Source organism: Paramisgurnus dabryanus, chromosome 5 (assembly GCF_030506205.2).
Source record: "Paramisgurnus dabryanus chromosome 5, PD_genome_1.1, whole genome shotgun sequence".
NCBI classification, from domain to species: Eukaryota; Metazoa; Chordata; class Actinopteri; order Cypriniformes; family Cobitidae; genus Paramisgurnus; species Paramisgurnus dabryanus.
Window position 1 is genome coordinate 36,843,560 of NC_133341.1, and position 10,540 is coordinate 36,854,099.

Here is a 10,540-nt window from a genome sequence, read left to right on the forward strand (position 1 = left end):
AATGTTTTCTCATCTCACCATATCTACAGGTGCAGAGTCATTATATACAATAAATCCGTTGGGTAGCATTTAAAAAAAAAACATTTAAAAGTAGATGCATTTGTTTAAAGCAAAGCATTTATTTACTTAGCTACAGATGAAGCAGCTCTTTGCGCCTTCTAACGTCTCATAATTGGTCATCATTTATGTCCAAGAGACTCAATAATAATCTGTTACATTTTAATCCTTTAATTTTTCATATTAAAAAGCGTTTTTGTGCTGCTGCGCATCCATGTAATAAACAAACCCGCGTTGTCATTCCGTTAATACGCATATTATCAAAGCGCTCTTTACTCGAACAGAAAAAACTCGCCTCGCGAATTGCGCCGGTTGTATAATAGAGATTCCAAAGTCTCTCATGAGCTAGAGGACTAATATCCAGGGAGTTCAGTATTTCTGTGTGGGCATGCATCAGGGAAAGGTGTGTGAGTCTTTTCTGGGTCATGGTGCTGCATACCAATGTCTTCAAAAGATGCAAGGCGGAGAAAGTGCGCTCGGATGAGGCCACGGATAGGCACAGTAATGAAATTAAAATCCAAAATACACGTAATAACCTACGTGTGTCAAAAATAATTTCCTAAAATATTCATAAGTAATATATCAATTGTGCAAAATATTTTAACTTAAAAAAAATATATTTCTCGCCTTCCCGCGACCATGCGTCAAGGTCTGGAGGAAAATGATACCTGCCCGGATCCCACGCACGCATCTGCAGTTATATACATTTTACAAAACCAGTATTCATTAGATTTTAAGAACTTTTTTGCCACTTTTAAAACTGTAAAACTAAATAAAAAAGATATGCCGAATAAGCATGTAAGCATATGTTTTCTTGTTCGCTCCACGCAACACGGGTTTAAACGCCGTTTTTTTTCTAAAGAATAATGTTTACACTTTATTGGTGGTGGTTGAGAATAATTTATATTGCTTGCAGAATAATGTATATTGCATTTTAGCGCAATATAAATGTATCATATTGTTATTCTTAAATTAAAGAATACTAATATATTTTTTACAACATTTTTAACTTTAAAACATACATATAAAGATGCTTTGTACAATAGCTTTGCTTCAGACAACAATTTTCTGTAATAAATCAGTAAATGAATCACAAAATGTGTTGAAAGTGGCGAATAAAATGCTTGTCAATTCAAACAAAGGTGTATAAAACCGCTTTAATTAACAATAACTAAACTGTGCTCTTTTGCATACCTCTACTTTTCTCATGTCTTTCTTTATACCAACTTTATCTTTTTAAAATCTTGCCACTTTTAGAAATAATTTGTTTGCATTTTTTGTATACTGCACACTTTATTTGCATCAACTATACCCATAATAACATTTTCTACGTTTTTCTTTCAATAAAAATAAACATATTTATTATTGTCTTAACTTAAAACTTTGTTTTTTAATTTATAAATTAGATTTTGTATAAAAAAGTTTTAAAAGTGTTGACTGCGAACGTCTGAGATAAGATATCTGGAAGGACAATAATAACAAGGATAATATACGCCTATAATATATGTACATTTTTAATTAAAATGTCTGTTCTATTTCTAGCCATTTATTTTGTTTTGACCAACTAAAAAATACATAAGTTACATTAAGAGATTTTATAAAGTTACTTTAATCCATTATTTTAGTAATATATTTACAAAGCCACTGAAAAATATTTTTATTGTTATGAATAACGGCTGAAAGGATTAAAAAAAAATCATAACACTGACTGCCTATATGCGCAAGAAAGGTATTATTAAAGTTTTAAATATGTAAAACTAAATAAAGATATCATATGCCCACTGTACAGTATGTAAGCATAGGCCCATGTTTTCTTGTTCGCTCTGCGTGGGTTTAAACGCCGTTTTTCTAAAGAATATTTTTTTAACTTTATTGGTGGTGGTTGAGAAGAATTCCTCTTTCCATATGTATAGCATTTTAGCGCAATATACATGTGTCATATTATTGTTCTTAATATATTAAGAACAATAATACTAATATATTTTTACAACATTTTTAACTTTAAAACATGTATTTTTATACCACATGAATCTCTTTAAAATATTAATACTTTTAGAAAAACGGACATAATTATTAATATTATAAACAAACAATGAAACGGTGTCAAAATTCGACAACACAAATAATTAAGATATTCATTGTAAATAGAGTTAAGGGTATTAGGCTCACACTAAATTCTTTGTTGCACTTAGTATAAATGCCCATTGCACGTACAGTCATCTTAATATATGTATGCGCTGTTATGCTGGCAAGAAGGGGTTGACGTCACTTTGCTGTTTTAATAGAAATATTAAATATTCAGCAATGCCCTTATTAACTTCTGGAAACAACCGCAATGACAACGCATATAAAATGTAGTTTTTTATGCGCCACCTGGTGGATTTTCTGTGAAGCGAAACACATTAAGGGAAAAGGGAAAGTAGCCCCCCCGAAAACACTTGCAGAATTCTGCGTGACTCCGCGAGACGATTTGGCGAATGCCGCGGGAGAAAACGCGCGTTTTTAAAGGCCACATCTGTACTTGGCTTTTGATTTTAAGTCACATCCGCGTTTTCTTTAATATACTACTTATGCTACTTAAATCATTCATACTGCAACTAACACTTATTAGGTTATGAAATAAGATTATGAATGTGATTGAAATTTGTCAGTGGTAAATCAGAGATGTGCTGGATTGTAACTCGTGAAATCATGTGCTAAGAATTTGTCTGTGGTAGGATATCTTTAAAGATGAGCACAGAAATAAGGAAATGAAAACTAGATTTATCTAGTAAAACCTCAGAATGGGTCTCCTGGTTACACTTTAGTAAAAGAAGTTGCATCAGAAGAAAGACATATCTGAACATTACCATATTTGACATGTTTAGTCTTTTCTTGACATCCACTGAACATCTTTAAATAGAAAAAATGAATTTGAATGAATGCATACAATGACAGAAGGCCTATTACTGGCAGCGGTTTGCCAGTAACTTACTTTAGATTTAAATTTATGTTATTTACTGACAACTCGCTGTGGCGTTGACGCCCCTGGAAAAAAGAGCGCAATGATATTACGTAGTGCCCGAAAATAGTCCCCTGCTATTGAAAGATACTAAGGGGACTATTTTCGGCTGCTGCGTAATATCATTGCGCCTCCTGCAGCCATGTTACGGCAGCAAAGTTAATGTTTAATATTCTTTTAACTTTGAACAAACTGTTGCCAGGAAATAACATCAATTTAAATCTACATTTGGCACATAGCTTCATCATAACTACAGCAAAAGTTTTACATTGTATATGTACTTTAATTGCCAGTATTTAATATAACAGTATTTACTGTTTTTTTCCCATTTTAGTCTTTTTTGCCATTGGCCAGAGTAAAAGATTCACTTGGGGATACAAGCCTACTATTAAACAATTAATCATCCTGGTTATTTCAAAAGATAAAAACATCTGCATCGAAATTAGAAAATTAACAAGATCAAGATTTTCACGGCCGTATATGACAGTTTGATTAATTACAGTCACTTGAGACTACAGTATTACATTGCAGACTAAGCAATAAGATTAAGCAGACCACCTGCTTCCCCACTTTTACAATCTGCATTTACAAAATGGTGAATTTTAACTTAAATTCTGTTGTTCTACAAAAATATAAGGAAAAATAAGTGAACACAATTGTATGCAAAAAACAAAATATTTTATTATTAAATAGAGTGGCAATATTATTAATATAAATAAAAAGTTAATATAAAAATACCAAATATTTAAATGTACAAAAACAGTACAATAATGGTAACACAAAATACATTACAAATTCAAAAAAAACTAAATATAAAAATAAATATAAAAAGTACAGTATAGATTTAGGTGAAAATTTGTGATTTACAAAAATAACTTAACTAAGTCAATAATTTTCAACCATTTGTAATTAGTTTTTCACAGTTTTGACAAATAATTTGACACATTTTAAATAATCTAATCTCAATGAAAATGACAGTTATATAAGAAATAAGAAAAACGCTGTTGTGCGTCAACTACCCACAAATGAAATCTACCATCTTTGTTTTTCATACTGCTTTGTAGTATGGTTCGATTTGTGCGGCCAAAAAATTTGTTTATGTGTAGTTAACAATTCTTTTAAAAATTTTAAAAAATTCTCAAGAACAGAGCAGCCCCATTGTTTTCGATGGAACGTATTTTCATCATTGAAATCAGGGGTTGTTTCGTTTATGCATTCACCCCAATCCTCCTTAACACAGCCCATGGTACGGTGTAACTCGTGCTCTGTTTCAATGATTTTCTTTGTTATGTTAGCGTTTTCATTGTGCAATTTGATCTGATGTTTTTTTATCAAATGAAGAGCTTTGTGGGCATAGTAAAATACGCAGTGAACTTGCTGCTTTTGGTCTTCAATTGGAACAGAAGGTTTAAAGTGAAGTTGTGGAATTTCATGTGGCCGGCAGCTTATATTCCCATTGGCTATAACCTACAGAGAAAAGGATAGAGATGGTTAACAAATCCATTAAATGTATCAAAATTTCTTTGACAGCTATCCATCTATGCCTAATTCCTTAACATGTTTATAAATATTTTTCAGCATCTTGAATCAAAGGCATAGTTCACAAAAAAATGAAAATTTCACCCATATACATTTCTTTGTTTTGCTGGGGCACCATTTACTTCCATAGTATTTATTCTTCTAGTCAGTGGTGCCCCAGATCTTCTTTGTTACAAACATTCTTCAAATTATTTTTGTTCAGTAAAACAAAGAAATTAATATGTGTGAGTAAATGATGACAGCATTTTCATTTTTGCAATCCCTTAGAGCAATAGAAATAATTTAGTCATAATATGACCCACATTTACTGTATTTTTATCTCAAGTATACATTTCAAAATATACTTAAATTTGTTCGGCATAAATTAATCTCTACGATTGCTATAATGACAGCATTTGCACATTATCCAAAGTTAAACTATATGGTTACTCTGCTCGGGCACCTGCACTCTAAGAAATAAAGGTACACAAGTTGTCACTGGGACAGTACCCTTTCAAAAAGGTACACTTTTGTACCTTAATAGTGCATATTAGTACTTCAAAGGTACACATTGGTAGTTCAAAAATACATATTTGTACCTAAATGGTACATATTAGGACCTTTTTCAAAGGGTACTGCCTCAGTGACAGTAACAGACGTCCAAGAAAATGATTTTTGATTTTATGACTGATTTTATAATCTTGTTTTTTTAACATTGTCTGAGTAAGGTCTTGTCAAAGATTGAAATCAATGAGTTAAATAAAACTTTGATGCTCTTAATCTTACATTAGATTATGAGACTTTAACCTGACACAGGGTCACATATTGTTAAATTGCATAAGTGATAATATTTTTCAGAAAACATTTCAACGTTTTAGTGTGGCTTAGGTGTCCAAAAACCCAGACAGTATTAGTTAAATATAGAGAAGTAAAAATACTTACATATGAGTCATTTAGTTCCTTTATGAATCCTTTGGTGTAATTTATGCGATTCCAAGTGCATCCATGTGTTGGTTTGAGCGGCATGGCGAACAGGATAAAAATCCACAGAAGTCCTAAATAAAAAAAAGTTATAGTGATTTTGGTGTTCAAAAATGTCTTAGCACAGACAATAAAACAGGAACTTAAGTCATTAGTTCATACTGGAAATAACCAGCAAGTTTATGTAAGCAAAACAATCTTACCTGTTTGTAGCTCCATGGCGAAAATTCACAATATTTGTCTTACAAACTCTTGCATTAAAACATCGCTTCTATGCAAACTCACTTATATACGTCTGTAACTGCTTAGTCACGAAATGACTTATCTTATCTCACTTTCTGTTTTTTTTTTATTTAAAGGAAAGGAAAAACCATCTTCAGATATTTGGTGTTGATAAGTCCGATACTGATCATTTATTGATGTTGCATGTGCGTTGGATGCAAGTCTGCAATAATCACCGCACATCTCATATAGTCTATAAGTTCAGATCGTTTGATATCTTAAATCCTTTACGTGTAATGTAATAGGACGGTGCAGGGTTCGGTTTTTATAGGGTCCTCAGACACGAGCGTTAAATGTGCAAAAGGACACGCAAATAAAAATAACCATATAGACTGACCCTGCTCACATGCTTTCTAATGAATTTTCTGTGTCATCATCTGTATGTGATGTCAGTTTGAACCAGTTCCTGTAAATAAAGGGGGTAAAACAAAAAAATTGTGTAGGCATTTTCTATTACTTCTTTAAAGTTAATATGACACAATGCCATAGAGGAAATATTTTTGGTTGTATGGTTCAATAAAGAACCTTTAACATCTGAAAACCCTTCCTGTTTCACGAAAGTCCAATCTATGCTGGGGCGTAGCCGGCATCTTCAAAATGAGTGGGAGATGGAAATGTATATGTATGCACCTTATTTTGACATAAATGTGGGTGCCACCATCTTTGAACTCTTTTGTGTAAGACTGGATTTTTAGTGTTTATTACGAAATTTAGGAAGACCGGCATAATTTGTGCAGTTAGGGGTATGATAAACACAGTAAATCTCTACAAAAATTAGTTTTGACCATAATCTGTGCACCAGGGCTGAATGTGGATGCGGTGCACATGTACCATGATCTCTATCCACACTACCATCCAGTAAAACCTTTCATAGAAACTGCCAGTGAACAATACATACAATAATTGTTCAAAAACTACTATAATGTTGATAAAAATATGATGATTTAGCTGCCTGCTTCTATAGTACAGAAGTTATATGACATAAAATGCTTATTAGTAAATAGTTCTTAATGTGTTTATGTTTTAAATGAAAAAGTAAATAATTTTAAAATAAGCGAATCATTTCACAAGCTCATGTTTGCATCTAGTGCGTAAAAAGAAAACAGTACTGAATAAATGTAATAGTTTAATATGTTTATTATGGTTTGTTACAATGTGTTGAATGAGAATGATGCTGCTGACTGTCGGACCGCTTGAAGCTTGATGTGTCGCCATAAAACTCAAAGTCAATAATAGATTGTCCCCCGCATGATCTACGCCCATGGATCTATGCACCAGCTTGGTCGTATTACGATGCGCTGCAGAGCCCCAGGCATATGGCCAACGACTGATATATGTGCTTTACATATATCAGATTCATCCGCGTAGAATACCGGGGCAAAGCACAGAACATTACCGTATTTTTCGGACTATAAGCCGCGTTTTTTTTTTTCATAACTTGGCTGGTGCTGCGTCTTATAGTCAGGTGCGCCTTGTAAGTCAGTATGAATTAAATTTGACATTTATGAGAAAAGAGACATCATTACCGTCTACAGCAGCAAGAGTCCGCTATATGCCGCTCCTGTATTTATGTAATTCAATGGATTCAGTGATGCGGATTGACGAGTCTGCGAACTTCACGCTAGTTGGCTTATTTGGTTAATTTAGCCTATTCAACCTTCCAGGTAAGTTGCTTATTGTTTAGTTAAATAACTTGCCTTTCCAGATTAAATGTCTGTTCTTCGGCTTGGATTTTGTGAAATAATTTTTCTTAATAAATGCAACTATACGTGACTTATATATGTTATTTCGTCTTAATGGCGCATTTTTAAATGATGCGGCTTATACTCCGGTGCGGCTTATAGTCCGGAAAATACGGTACTCCACAAATAACAGCAATTTTATATTTCAATCAGAGATGGGCACATAGATGCCAAAGTTACAGATTGCAGCTTTAAGAAGTCAAAAGTGCATGCACCAGGTTTGCTTTAGTGCTGCTGTTGTTGTACTCATGTGTCGTATTTTCCGAGGATGTTTAGTTATACTTTTGGAATAAACTATCAGTCACCCCTACTCATTCTTTGTGATGACGGTCTTCTACATTCTAGAGTAATTTTAGAGTAATCTTAACCATGACATAACTCAATGAAAGTGTTGGAATTATGTGGTTAACAAAAATGTTAAATATATCTAAGCTATCTCATATTTTAGATTCTTTGAGGTTCTCTCAAGAAGGATGTCCCGTGATGCTTTTTTAAACATCGCCAGACTTCTCAAATGCTGAGATAATGTGGAACCATAAATAAAACAAATAAAATGCAACATTTATTTTAAACATTAAAATGCTAGTCAACATTTCCTGTAACTAGTAAATCATTTAAAATTATTGTTTTTTACATTTAAAATTATACTAGATGTAGCAGAAAGCACTATACACATTTAACATTTTGTGTGTGCGCACAATTTTAAATTGTTCAAGAAAAATACACTGGATGTTAGCAAATACATTCACTAATGTTAACAAAATACAACTTTATTGTAAACTGTTATCATCTTTTATTTACTTTTTAAAAGCATTTTTTGTCCGCAAATATTTTACATTTTAATCCACAAATCATGAACCGGTAGTGGTGTACGTGTTTACTTCTAAGGTAGAAAATCATTACACAGCTACTTATTTCGCTCATCAGTTTATTTGACCACTTCCCTTTTCAAGGTATTAAAAAATGGAAAGTAATTTAAGATCTCCGCGGTCTGATTAAGAACTAACATCAGATTTTCCAGTTGCGTTGAACAAGCTGGTGTCAGTCTGGTTTTTACTGGATCTATAAAATCTCAGGTCACACAGATGTAGTTCATTTTAAACTCTAAAAAAAGGTTGTGTTGGCATTTTTTGTGTTAAAATAAATAAAGTGACAACACAAGTTAAAAGTAACACAAAAAATTATTTGCTTCCTTACATATTTTGTTTAATCAAAAGTCTTTTTAACTAACTGTTATTTATCTTGACTAGAAATGAGTTGTTATAACTTATAAAATATAGTTAAATTTTATAAGTTGTAGCAACTCATCTAAACCGGCAGCAAAGATTTTTTTAACAGTGCAATAATAACACAGAGCTGTGTTTAGTTTGGGAAAGCACACTAAACACTGATTGTGTTGTTTTTAACACATTTTCGTTTTTACAGACAACCTGAATTGTCGTCATTTATTGTCGTTTTTCATTTAAATTGTTATTTTTATATTTTGTCGTGTGTTTTATCTGATATTTGTTCATATATTTATAATACTTTATACTGTGTTCCTGTAGCTCAAAGGTCATGGGTAGATCCCAGGGAGCACACATACTGATAAACATTTTTTTGTCATGTGCTGTGTGTCACTTAATGTTAATGTTGTAAGTGTGGTTTAAGTTTAATACGGTTCATGAATCAGTGATGTTATGATATTAGTAGACTTTGATCATTGTGGGTGTGTGTTTCTCCACGCATCATCAAAGTGTTTTGCGTAATAGAGGTCCATTCAGTTCTGTTCAAAAAGTCCAAAATTAAAACACATCATTCTCAAGTATTCAATCTGAATTATTAATCTGAGGATTTATGTGCGATTACAAATTGGCATCATTACAATACAACATCAAAAGAGCCAACACAAACAGCCCCATGATGGCATAGGGAAATGCCATAGCTGTCAATAGTTCACTATGTGGATGCTTTAAAGTGAGTGATTTTAGGCAGATGTTATTGTCTTATACTGACCATAATCACGTCACATCTGTAGTAAAAGTGTATGATGACTTTTCTGGTCATAACAGTAAAAAATCTGTAGTTTTTACGGTAAAAAAACACCAGCTGTGATTGCCAGAAAACATTGTGGCATTTTCTTTTTTTCATTACGGCAAAGTTTTGTAAACTTCGCAATTCTTATCTGTGCATTTCATGAACTGATATCTCTGAGAACACATAATTATTTAAATGAAATATCAAATGTGAACAGTCACGCAGGGAATTGTGGGAGTTTCCTTTTACTGTTTTTCATAAAAATTTTTACGGTGATTTGTATTTTTTACTTACAGAAAACATAATTTTAATAATTTTTTACCGTAAAAGTACACGTATAATCCAATTTTATTTTTACCATAAAATATATGGTAAATCACAACTTTTACTTAAAAAACACTTATTTATACTTTATTTTCACGTAAAATTAAATGTTAATGTTGTGTTAAATCCATTGCAGTTTTTAACTATAAAGTATAGGTCAAGGTTTTTGGAGGTAACCACTTAACATTTTTATAGTAGTTTTTTAAAAAAAAATTCAGTGTATAGAAAGGGTATTTTCTCTGATTATTACAAAACTTTCACCAAATCATAGACTGTGGTGATCTTTCCATATCTTGTGAAATGCATTTCAATGCTTTTAATATGCACCTGTGTCCTTGAAACTGGAAATACCCATTTTTTTATTAAACCCGGTTCCATAGGTTTGTGATTTTTTTCTGTTCATAATTTATTTGTTTATGATTTAATTTACCCATATTGATTATACAATTTTTAATATCACCACAAAAATCAAGTTGCAAAGACAAAACAAAATTCCCATTTGCACAGACACATTTCTTATAAAAACTTTGATGTATCGATAAACTAAACACAAACTCAAAACTGCTGTTTGTTGTATAAACCTTAACTTTTAAGTCAATAATCATAATCATAATCCGTA